The sequence below is a fragment of the Ursus americanus genome, chromosome 13 (assembly GCF_024610735.1).
Source record: "Ursus americanus isolate L20-20 chromosome 13, mUrsAme1.1.p, whole genome shotgun sequence".
In the NCBI taxonomy this organism is placed as follows: Eukaryota; Metazoa; Chordata; class Mammalia; order Carnivora; family Ursidae; genus Ursus; species Ursus americanus.
Window position 1 is genome coordinate 69798936 of NC_142139.1, and position 13119 is coordinate 69812054.

Below are 13119 nucleotides of genomic sequence, written 5' to 3' on the forward strand. Positions count from 1 at the left end.
ATGGGGTTGGCATCATGCCTGATGGATTGTTCCCTGCCTCAGAGATTCTAGATCTCTAGAGCTGGAAGGACCCTCAGATTTATATGGTCCTAATTCTCCATTTTACAGATGAGGAAACTGAGGCCCAAGGTCATCTGAGCTTATTGTGCAGGGCGTAGACCAGAATTGAGTCCTACTGCTCTTTCCTCTCACTGCCCCAAGCTAGCTGAACGAGAGAGGCCACTGACTGGCATGTGCCCTGCGAGTCTGAGGCACTCGCTGGGTGACTGACCAGGTCCCCAGAGAAAGAGAAAGGGACCATCTTCCCTGGGCAGCTCAGGTCTTACCTCCTCTCCCTCTCCAAATCGAAATTTGGCATTTCATGATCTTCACCTGGCGCCAGCCAAGGACTGCAACTATAGAGGTTCTGGGAAAGTTCTCCCAGTCCACCTATCCCTGTCTCCCAAACACTCTCCCCACTGGCTTTAGAAATGCTCAAAATTCCTTAATGGCAGGGAAAGCATTGGGCCACAATTGAAGGCAAGGCTGGAAGGGCTGCTTACTAGGGGAGAGGTCATGGATTGGTTTAAGCCCCAAACCCAAAGCGGTAATAAACAATGCTGGAGTCTTGGCTGGGCCACTGGGAGCAAACCAGAGCAGAATGCCACTGGGCAGTGAAGCAAAGTGAGATATGGGGGAGGAGGAGCAGTGGGGAAGGCGATGTGAGCCTAGCCGTGTCCCCCCCAGTTTCTCCTACACGAGCCGCTCCCAAATATGACGGCTGTTCCCTTTCCCATGGCAGATGACGCAGAGATCAATGCCATTGAAAGGAGTTTTATTCCTCATAGTTCCTAGGAGAAGGAACACACCGTGCATGCCACGCCATGCGGGGTGGCATGGGGAAACACCGAGGTCAGTCAAGAGGCAGAAGGAGCAAGAGGCCAGCATGGCCCAAAGTCTTTTATCTGTGGTTTCTCCTGGAAGGAATTGGCATGGGTGAGGCAGGGGAGGCAAGTTTGAGCAGTTCTAGGATTGAGAGTTGGAATAATCTCGATAGGCTCTGGGCTATGAGTCGCTGGGTACCTGGCCCCAGGGTGATTAGGACAGGGGAATATTGGCTTGGTGTGTGAAAGTGAGATGTAGGATGTGGTTGGCAGTATGGACTTTGCATTGGTTGGTCTGCATAGTGACTTGTTCGCCATCTCTAAGAATTAGCTAGCCTTGAGAAAGGCAGTCTCTCCAGGATTAGCAAACCCTTGGGATATGAAAGCATCATAAAATACAAAAAGTGAAAAACCAGACTAATAACACCTGGAGCCCACTTCCCTCCAAAAGCTGCTCTTTTTAAAAGTTCTCCTCAAAACCCACCTTCCTTATGACTCCAAGACCCCTCTCCTCGTCTGGCCTCCCACTTAGCACTTAGTCTGTGCCGCACAATTTAGCACGGGATTCCACGCTGTCTTATTTTCTAGTTGTCCCAGGGCACTTGCCCTAGTTTCCCAGCCCCGTGGGAAGACTCTGCTTGCCTTCCTCCTGCCCTAGTACACATCCAGCCCTCTACCTGGAACACAGCCATTCTTCTTGGCATTAGCCCTTCCGGGCCAACCGTCCCAGGCAGGGTACTTACTCTGACCACCTCACCTTTCATGCTTTCGTCTCCTGGCCAGGCTGTCACAATACACAGCATCCTCCCACCCACAGACAACAGCAGGACCCCCTTCTCCCACTCCTCTGACCACATGTCTGCCAGCGGCCTCCTCCAGCAGACACCCTCCACCAACTGAGCACCCACCACTGACCGCCACTTCTGCTCACCACTGACCGCTTACTCCCCCCTACAAACCTCTTCTTCTGCCGTCCCCCTACCCGAAGTATCCACTGCCCCTCTTCTCTCCCAAATCCACGTCCTCTCAGTTTCCAAACTCTGCTTAAAACCCTCCCCATCCCCTTCTGAATGACACTAAACTCCTGCCAGTCAGTTCACTAACGGAGTCGGATCGTTCATCCCCCTGGGCTTTGGTGCCCTCCCAGGGGAAATGAAGAGCTGGCCTGCATGGTCCCCAAAACCCCTTTCAGTTCTAACCATGTGCGGTGCTGACATTCTCCAAAGAATGATTCCTTGGTATGTGGCAAATATTTCTTCTTAGCCAGCGTGTAGGCAAAGAACGGGCTTTCATGCTTGGCATGTCCTCTGCACAGAGCCTGTGCAGACTGCTGCCCAGAAGAAGTTTCCACAGCTGCTCATTATTGACTACACTGCCTAGTTCTGATAGCAAGAGACAATCCCTTTCAACTCAATACAATTTACTGAGCACCCCTTCTGATTCAGCGCTCTGCTGGGCATTCTGGGGGCTCCGAAAGGATAGAATTACATTCCTGCCCTCGAGGAACTCAAACGCAGTGGGGAAATGAGTTACACACACACACACACACACACACACACACACACACACACACACACGTATATGTCATTTGAGAAGTGCCAGGGGAATTGGGTGACTCTATAGGTTGAAGAGCCTACTGGAGTCACTGCTTTTAATCCTTACCTTGGTTTTTCCGAGCACTGAACTCTACGATCTGACAGTATGTCAGTGTGAAGCCATCCATAAATATTGAGTGTCCACCATGGTGCAGGCACTGTCCTGGGCAGCTTGGCCTTGGAAACCAGTCACACCTTTGGGATTCAGCCAATATTCTTCCAATTTTAAATATTCCCACCTTGTCCTCTTAACCATAGAAATGCTCAGAAATTCCTCGTTTCAACATACAAACTATACCTCCTAAATGTCTTTGATACTCGGAAAGACCAAAAAATATATGTATATATTTTTTCAACATGTGTGTTGATTTGGGGCTCAGAAAACATGATAAATCCATTTATATTTTATACTAATAAACAGTAGAAAATATTGACAAATAAACTACCCTATAAATGTAAAGAATTTCAATAAAAAAAACTTTCAAGGAGAGTATGAAAGACTTTAGTATATGGAGACATAACGTAAGTTCACAAATCAGTATTTTCCAAATTAATTTTTGTATGTGCTCTTTGTTGATAAGAAAGGGATTTTTACTGGAACTTGACAAAATGATTTTTATTGGAATTTAAGGTTACTTTTAGATATTAATACAGGTTATAAAACTATAATTATTAAAAGAGGGTACTGGTGAGTGAAAACACACACATCATTGAGACTGAAGAAAAGGATAGAAAACAAAACAGCATCTAATAAAGGAGTCATCTCAAAACCAAAGGGAAAGGACTGATTATTTCATAAATGGTTTGGGGTTGATTGGCTAATCATTTGGGGGGAAATGATGTTGAAGCTCTTTCTCATACCATAATCAAAATAAATTCTAAATGGATCAAATATTTGAATGTCAAAAATTAGGCCATAAGAGAACCAAAAGAAAATATAGCTTAATATTTCTCTGATCTAAAGATAGAAAAAGACCTTTTATAACCTGTATTTGCAAAGGCAGAAGTGAAACGTTGACCAATTTGACCTTACAATACCTTCAAACTTTTACAGATCAAAACATCCATAGACAAAACCAAAAGACAATCAACACATTTTTTAAAAATGTGATATATAGGACAAGGGGTTACTATCCTCCATATATAAGGCACTTACAAATTAATAGGATCATAATTGTACAAAACCCATTAGGCTATTAGAAGGAGCAAAGGAAATAAAGCAGTATATAAAGTGCTTGGGGCGATGCCTGACATACAGAAGGCACTCAATAAATGTTAGCTGTTAATTCATTTTTTAATAAATAGAAAAATGAGCAAAGGACAGTAATAGGAATGGTAATAGGAAGTCCTTTAAAAAGAAATACAACATAAACATATGAAAAATGAAGATGTACACAGGTACAGAAGTCCAAATGGACACAAGAAATCATTGCTACCTCTCCATCCCTCACACCAACTGTGGCCATTAAATTGGCAATGTTTGGGGTTTGTGTCTTTAAAAACTAATAATAATAGCATCCAGTGTCCTCTCATATAATGCTGATGGGCATGTAAATCGTGGAAAACACTTAGGCAAGGTTATTTGGTGGTATGTATCAAACTTCAAATGCCTTTAAAATGCATATAGCCTTTGACCCAACAATCTCCTAGAAATTTATACTAAGGGAGTTATAATGAATGTGAGCAGCAGTTCATCCACAATGCTATTCATCGCAGTGTTGCTTATAATAATAAAAACCAGAAACAACCTATCTGTCCAACAAGAGATGATTAGCAAATAAATTATGGTCTGAAGAATATTATGCAGCCATTAAAAATGACTGAAGGTGAATAGGTGAGGCCATCAATAAAATAGTTGTGCCAAATTGTTATGAGAAAAGAAAAAGAAAATTAAAAATAATTACATGGAGCGTGACCCATTTTTGTTGCGTGGGAAAATAGGCATGGGGAAAAGAAACTGGAGAATATATGCACGAAAATATTCATAGTAGTTAGGTCTGAGTAGTAGGGTTATGAGTGCTATCTTCTTTTTTGGGCCTAGCTATTTTTCTAAATTTTCTATAATCTATATTGTTTATAATCAGAATTTTCAATTTAAAATACTATTTTAAAAATTAAATTGCAGAGAAAGAAAATATGATTATCACAACTACAGGGAATATAAAGAGAATTAGGTAAGGTCCCCGTTCCCAGGAGTCTGGTTTCTTTTGGGAGCATTTAAGCATCACCTCTGCTGCAGAGGCCTGAGAGCCACCCCACCCCAAGCCCCCTTCACTGCCCTACCCCCATAGCACCCCATGCACACATGTCATACACCTGGTACTAGTCAGTACAGGTTTGCCTGCCTTTCCCCCTACTGGGCTGGGAGTTCCTTACGGGCAAAGCCAATGCCCTTTCATCGGTGTCCCCCAGAATGCAGGGCCAGGCAGGCACTAAACAAATTCCCTGAGTGTTCGTTGTAAGAGCAACCTAAGCCTAGAACAAAAATAATACTTCCCAGAGTAAGGTTCAGTGCCCGCTGAAGTTGCCCAGGCAGTAGGATAAGCTCATAAGAGGGAGATACTGGTTATGATTGGGATGAACAGGGAAGGCTTCATGGAGAAGGGTGTTGAAAACCTCCTGGACACTTGCCTAGGATAAGCCTGTCCCGCCCATCCCCGCCCCCAGCCCTTTGATCTCCATCTTAAAAACACCCGGAAGTCCTCTGCGCTGAGCACTGAGAGGTGGCCTATGCAGGGAACCCCACCGCCACTGTTTCACCCAAATGGGCTTTCTCTCCCGTATTAAGGAAACACTGATCTGTTGACATACCCTACTAGCTCACTTGATGGCTGTCAATACAGATTTCTGCACATTTGTTGGAAACCTTGTGTTAAGACTCCAGTGGATTTCAATGTTAGCCCCCCTAAGGCAGGAGCTTTATCTGACTTGTTCATTGCTTTACTGCCAAGACCCAGGACAGTGTTTAATGAATAGGAAGTGCTAATTAAATGTTTGTTGAATAAATTAAATATGATAACTTAAATATTGGCTTACAGGAGTCTGTGCTGTATTACACATATATGTGATGAATATATATATATATATATATATATATATACACTTCTGTAACTGCCTTGTGAATATGCATTACGTGTTTGTACATAAGTAGCGAACCCTAAAACAAATGTGCATGTGTGTGGTGCATGAGCACTCGCGTGCGCACATGCACACACACATACACACACACAGAGTTTGGGAAAATATCAAAAGGAGAAGCCCACAGCTTTCTCAGGAGTCAATTGCATCCTTTGAGAATAGGATTCCAATAAAATAGAATTTGGATGGTGTCACAGATAAATTTGCCTTTCTAAAAGCTCCCAAGTTAAAATTTGAGAAAGGCTTGAGCATGAAGACAGGATGGCAATGACTAGATATGAATTTGCTTTATTTGTGTGGCTCAGAAATCCTCCCAGTACCATTGGGTTGAGGCAAGGGGACAAGATGGAAAATGCTGAGGCTCGCCTGTACCTTGCCACCTCCAGCCTCCTCTCCTTCCTCTTCCACCCCCGGCCCCCCCCCCCCCGCAAAAGCCCATGAAATTCAGCTTTCTCGGGGCGGGGGGGGGGGGGCGGGTACGGTTCTGCATGGAGGCAGCATTCAGATTAATGGTGCCTGTGAAGTTACCCAGCTTCACTATTTATTCTTCTGGGCTACTGGCCAATCAAAGGGCACTGACTGCAGCCTCCCCCACGTGCCCCCCAGTAAAAAAGTTACTGCTGTCATATTGTTCCAACATCTTAAGCCCTGGGGGATCTTTGCTTGTCCCAGTCACTCACAGATCCCAGTGCCTCATGCTAAAGACTGTATTTAAGGGTAATATAAACAGTTTGATCTTTAAAGTACCCTGGATGCATAATATCTATACATAGTTCTTGAATTTTTATTCTAAAAACAATTAGCCAAAAAGCCCTTTTTATATGATATTTGCAACTACACTGACAGTAACAGCAATTAAACCCCGTCTGTTTGCTGAGAAAGGAGCCAACTCTCCATTTCTCCAGAAGCCTGTAAAATGTACAAATTCAGAACTAGAAAACGAAGCCTCCAAAGGTAGCCACAAGACCCTTCAAGGTCAGGCCCTAGCCCAGCCTTTCAAGCCCCCCTCCACCCCCCATGAGTCCATCATTCCAACCAGCTGCAGCAACCCCAAAATATTCCTGGTGTTTTTCCCACTGCTAAGACTTTGCCATGTCTGCCTGCCAGGATGTCTTCCTTCCTCTTCCCTCTCTTACCCCATTCATACTTCAGGGCACCCTTGAAACTCCCGCACTGTGAAGGCTCCCTAGCGTCCTGCTCTTGACCAGGTGCTTCCATGTGTTTCATAGGGTGGTCCATTCTGGACGTGACTGCTCCCCTTCTGCACTGTGATCTCCTTAAGGGCAGAACTGCCTCTGGCTCTGTGCCTCCTATGTGGTGAATAAATGAGTGAGTGAGTGAGTGAGTGAGTGAACGAGTGAATCATCAAACAGCCCGCACAATTGAAGGCTAGGTTGGAGGCTAACACAAGGGGGCTTCCGGGATACAAAAGGAAGACTCCAGGGCTCAGAGTTAGAAATGAGGGTGAGGGGTAAGCAGACTTCCATTTAGACTTAAACCACCTTTCTTACTCCCACACATTGAGCTGCCTCTCATTGGAGCACTGTCCTAATTTTCCTCTGCGTGTTTTCCTGATAAGGGAAATATTTCTAAGTTCTGAACGTCTCCCCGTGTTTTGCTTTCATTCAACAAATATTGTTTTGAGTGGCTACCCTATGCCCCCTCTCTATTCTAGGTACTTTGGATGCATCAGTGCATAAAACAAAGTTCCCTCCCCTCATAGAGCTAAGACTTCCTAGAAGAGGGAGACAGACAAGCAACAATAAACATAGCATGTAAGTGATCTGGTACGGGTAGGAGGCTTAACTACTTGGGGGAAATGCAGAGCAGGATTGTGGAGCCAGAGTGCTCAGGGAGGGGCTCACTGAGAAAGTGAGATTCAAATGAAGACTCAGAAGAGGTAAGGGAGCAAGGCCAGCAGAAATCTGGGGGGAGAGCCCTCAGGGAGAGGGACCAGCCAGTGCAAAGAACCTGGGGTAGGGGCTGCGGTATCCCAGGAAGAGCTAGCTGGGAGGCTGATGTGGCTGCTGGGGGTGTAGGGGACAAGTGAGGGCTTGTGGAAGAAGAGGTCGGGAGGTGAGGGGACCAGATGAGACAGGGCCTGGTGAGGGCTCAGGCCTGCTCTGTGTGTCTTATCAGGAGGCCCCGGGCATGTGAGAGAAGAGGGGTGTGTTTTACTTGGGGTTTAGTAGGATCTCCTGGCTGCTTCGGGTCAGGGGTAGGAGCAGGGAGACCTGTGGCAGGAGGCTCTTGCAGTAGTCCAGGCAAGAGATGATAGAGTGACTGCGGTGGTCAGCTGCCCATAGGGCCCCAGAAGGGGCAGGCCCAGCACCCTCTCGCCTGCATGTGGAAGAGGGCTGCAGGGCTAGTGCAAGAGCATGCACAACAGGATGCTTGCAGCCTTCTCCCTAAAGTTCAGCTTAGCAGAAAGGAAGTGAGGCAGTCAGCCCAGAACAGCCCTGCAACCCTGGAGCAGCTTTAGGCTACACAGGCTTCCTGGGCTTGAAAGGAAAGGAGGAGCCCCAAGCTGGACCTTGTAAGTAGCAGCAGGGGCTCTCTACAGGCCCAACCCCCCAGCCTGCTGGCACAAACTGGAGGTCCTCGTTCTAGGCCTGGCTCCCCAGCACGGTCCTCGACCAACAACTGTCCAAGACTTCCCGCCAAGTTTGAATTTCTTCATCAAAAAAGTGAGGAAGGTGGGCTCCATGTTCTCTAGGGCAAATTCCACTTCCAAATTTCAGAATTTCTCCACTTCCTTGACTCAATGACAGCCTACTTTCGTTTTTTCTAATGACTTAAAAATGTACATGAACACACTTAGTATATAGCTCTGTCTTTCTGTTTAGTTTTTTAGTTACATTATTCCAGATAATACTCTACTTGCTTGCCAAGAGAAGAAAAAAATGACATTAATTAAAGATTTGGTCTGTGTCCTAATCAAAAATTTTAAAAATGAATGTATCATACTGTACATTCTGTAACGTAGCCTGCTTTTTTACTTAGCAATATATCATTAACATTTTCCCATGTCAACACATATTCTTCTAAACCATGATTTTTAGTGCAGAAGTAGTTTACCATATGGATGTACTATAATTTACTCAGCCAATCCCTTACTATTGGACATTAGGTTGTATCTATTTTTTTTATAATATTACCAATGCTACAATGAACAAAGTTGTGCATACCCACTCTTCATTCACCTCCGTAGTGACTTCCTTAGGATAAATTCCCAGAGGTCAAAGGTATCACACATTTGAAGGCTTTTGGATAGATATTATGAAAATGCCCTCCAGAATTTAGAAATTCCATCAGTTTAGAATCCTACCAGTAGCATGCGAGTAACCATCAGGACGATCCAACTTTAGAGTTGAAAGGAGACCTCCCAGGGCCATGGTGCAGCCCCTTCCTCTCCCAGGTTAGGACGCTGGGGCCCAAGATGGTGTGGGATGAGGTAGGGGTCCTGGGCACTCCCCACAAGTGTGTGTGAGACTGGCCCCCCTCTGGTCACACCCCCTGTCAGCTGTCTTTCCCAGTCAGGCTGCTTCCCAGGGCCCGTGGCATGTGTGCAGTTTCTCCTTCCTCACTTCCAGTTCATCTCTCCCACACTGACACTGTTCCTTCTTTGGCCCTCTCCCTACCACATTTGATGGAGACTTGTCATCCTCACCCAGTGGTATCTCTGTGACCATTAGGCACCAGCTCCCATTTTGAAATGTGCTTCTCCTGGGCGACCATGATTTTCCTCCCAGAGTCCCTCCACCTGACTTCCAGTGCCTGCAGCTGCCAGGTTCTCCTGGCGCCCTTTTCCATCAGACTTTCCCAGGATGGGCTCATCCATTCCCACAGTTCACAGCACACCCATATTGCCTCTTCCTGAGCTCCAGAGCCGGGTGCCTGTTGCCCATGTGTCTCTCTGGATGCTCTGCAAGCCTATTCTCAACGCACTCCAAGTGAAATGGATTATCTCCCACCCTCTACTCCGCCACCCTGCCCCTGACCCCTCCTCCTCCATAGCACCACAGCCGCCCCAGGTGGAAAAGCTGCAGCTCACCCTGGAGCCTCCCTTCTCCCTGCTTCTCCTGTTCTCCCGTCCAGCCACTGCCTTGTGCCTTCTGAGTCTCTGGAGCCCACGCTGTCTTTTGCAAGCCCTCCCCAAGTTCCAGTCTGGAGCAAGGTGGTCACTTCCCAACTGGTTACCTGCTTCTAGTCTCTGTGCTACCCAGCCTGTCCTCTGGCCCATCCCTGAAGAATCTCCCTAAGAGTGGCTGCCCCCATGAGACTGCTCCCCTACTTAACCCCCTGACTGCTTCCCACAGGGGGTTAAAGCTGCACACCGTGGCATGGCACCTAGAGCCCTCTCTGACCCGCGGGCCTCCTCACCAGCCTCGTGCCTCACCAGCCCCCATGTGGCACCCCCATTCCCGTCCCAGCAGTCACTTCCTAGGCTCCTCCTTGACATGTGGTCAGTTAAGCCCCCAGCTCAACCCTCTTGTCTGCCTAGATCATCTTTTAAGACGAAGCTTAGACACCTCACCCTTCACAAGGTTTTCTGGGGCCCCCTTCCTTTAGGCAACATTAAGCCCCCTCTCTTCTCAGAAATCACCATGGCTCATGCACTCCTCTATTACGGACCCGAGCACAGAAGTGTAGGTACTAGTAGTTTATTTCCTTGACTCCCCAGTGAGACTCAAGTATTTGAGAGTAGAAGCCACCTTTAATCCTTCTTAACCCAGTGCGTGTTTGTTGCCTGAAGAGCAGTGGCAGAGAAGAATGAGGGTTACCATTACCAGTTCACACCTGTTTTCTCCTTGCCACCATCAGCCAACTGGGGATCCATAGAAAGAATAACTTTTGACTGGAAGGAGAGCATATGAGTACTATGGAAACAAAAATGACCTGACAAAATGCTGGTATCCCCTCTTCTTCCGCTTCTGCCAATTCCCAGGCTGGGAGAACGTCTGCCAGGCAAGATGAGTTTGAGATTTTAAGACCCTGTGTAATACTTGCCTTTCTGACCATGTCCCCAGTGCAAACTCTTCCCCTGACTTAACTGACATGTCTAGAAACAGACCCCAACTCTTCAGCTTCACTCACTGTGCCATTCTTCGAGAATACTGCCCGTCTGCCCAGCTATGCACATCTTACCCCCCTGCCAAGATAGGCATCCGGGAGTTGTTCCTGGAGGAACCCACCCCTGAATTAGAGGGGACCAGCCCTCTTCCCTTGGTATGACTTCCCAGGCACTAATCATCCACTTTCCCTGCCAGCTCCCTTGCCTGCAGCCATAGAGCTTTGTAAGAAGTGTGTGCTCTGATGAATATCCTTTGATCAGTCGGTTGAAATCTGACTGTTGGAGGAACTGAACAGAAAGAGATTGCTTCCTCTCTGCACCCTCAAACTGCAGGGCAACTTTTTAAAAGCCGCCAAGAGATGGGTGTTCAAAGTCCAGAAGTATATCTAATAGGTCGCATCCTATTTCTAGGGAAAACATGCCCCTGAATACCATGATGTATCCGAGTCCTCTTTCCCTGGTGTCACTAGTCCAGAACCCTCCACAGTAGAAGCTTAGCGGTTCTCTTGCTGGGAGACAGAAGGAGGATGCAGGAAGTGGGTAGAGGGGAAAAGGGGGAGGTAAGCCAGCATATTGTCCGTCTCTGCTCCGTGCTGGACACTGCCTACACCTGCATTACGTCATTCCATTCTCACTACAGCGCTGTGAGATAACACGAATGCTATCTGACACAGAAGGAGACCAGGGTGCAGAGGAATCTGGACCTTATCCAGGGTCATGTAGCTAGTAAGGAGCAGAGCCAAATTTTAAAGTCAGCTCCAGGCTCAACTTTGAGCAGCAATGATCCCAGGAAACTGCACTCCGTTGGCCCATCAGTCCTGTCACTTCCTCCTTTATTAGCGCTCATTAAGGACTTAACTGGATGCCAGACACCATTTGTAGACATTCTCTCACTGACACCTCACAGGACACTGTGTGATAGCTATTGTTCCCATCTTATTTTTTTTTAAAGATTATTTATTTATTTATTTGACAGAGAGAGACAGCCAGCGAGAGAGGGAACACAAGCAGGGGGAGTGGGAGAGGAAGAAGCAGGCTCCCAGTGGAGGAGCCTGATGTGGGACTCGATCCCGGAATGCCGGGATCACGCCCTGAGCCAAAGGCAGACGCCTAATGACTGCGCTACCCAGGCGCCCCACATCTTTTTTTTTTTTAAGCATTTATTTATTTGAGAGTGAGAGAGAGAGAGCGGGCAGAGGAACAGAGGGAGAGGGAGAAACCCAAGCAGACTCCATGCTTAGCGCGGAGCCCGACGCAGGGCTTGTTTTCACGACCCTGAGATCACGACCTGAGCTGAAACCAAGAGTCAGACGCTTAACTAACTGAGTCCCCCCCCCCCCCACCAAACAACCCTGTTGTTCCCATTTTAAATCAGGAAGCAGTCTCAGAGAGATTCTATAGCTTTCCCAGGTCACGCCACTAATCAGTGGCCCAGCAGGGTCCATCAGAGTCCAAGCAGCACGGACCAGCCCTGCCTCCCTGACTGGGCTTCCCTCTTCGGTGCCTCTCCCTGATACCAGGAGCAGCACTTGTGGCGGTACGTCACCCCAGGCTTGTCCCAAACCAGACTTACCTTGACATTCTTCAACCCGCATCCTTGCCTCTTATTCTTACCCCATCCCAGAGATGTGGCCTTCTCCAAAATTGCAGATTGCCCAGGATCCACACTGCAGGATGCTTGGGATCTTGATATGGCCATAGTTCTGTTCTGGGCACTGGGTAGGAGGCACCGAGGTGCGGTCTGGGTCAGGTTCCTGCAGGTGCCCCGGAAGGTCAGGGAATTCAACTTGAGGAAGTGGCCACTCCCAGTTCCACTGCGTAAGGCCTGGTGTCCTTGGTGGTGGGCGGTCAGAGAGACTTTCCCTCGGTAAAGCCAATGCCGTGGAGAAGTGGGGTCCCCATGGGTCTGTGCTAAGCTGTTCTGTTGTTCAAATGCGGAGCCGAAGGAGTGACAAAGTGTTCTAGGCACACCGGGGCCCTGAGGAAGCAGGCCCAGCCACCACTCACAAGCCCGCAGTGAGTATTAGTGGCCATGGGTAGGCACTGCATGGCCCACCGCGGCCCCCTTGCCCAGGCTGTGTCTCCAGCACCCCCAAAAGTTGACGGAGCCCCAGGTGGAGCTCAGGGCATCTCTGATGGTCCTGCCTTCCTGCTCCCTGCCTTTCTCCTGGTGTCATCACCATTGACAGAGGATTATGTAACCTCCAAGGAAGGGAGGCCTGGAGTTCTCTCCAAAGCTGCGAGTGAATCCTGAATCCGTTTTTGCTGCCGTCACTTTCTCAGCAGGAATCTGCTTTATGCAGACTGGATTTAGGGGTTTTTCCTGGATGCTTCTGTTTCATTTAACATGCAAGGGCTAATAACTTGTCACAATTCAATAAGGCGGTGGTTACAAACACCCGGGCGGCTGCTTATTTAAATGCAGGTTTGTTAATTAGCTTCTCTTAAC

General features: G+C 47.6%; 1 protein-coding gene across 4 annotated transcripts in view; it reads left to right on the forward strand.

The window, feature by feature from the left end:
• Positions 1-13119, forward strand: part of PEBP4 (phosphatidylethanolamine binding protein 4) — a 244906-nt gene that overhangs the window by 165617 nt on the left and 66170 nt on the right. The gene's annotated exons all lie outside the window — the stretch shown is intronic.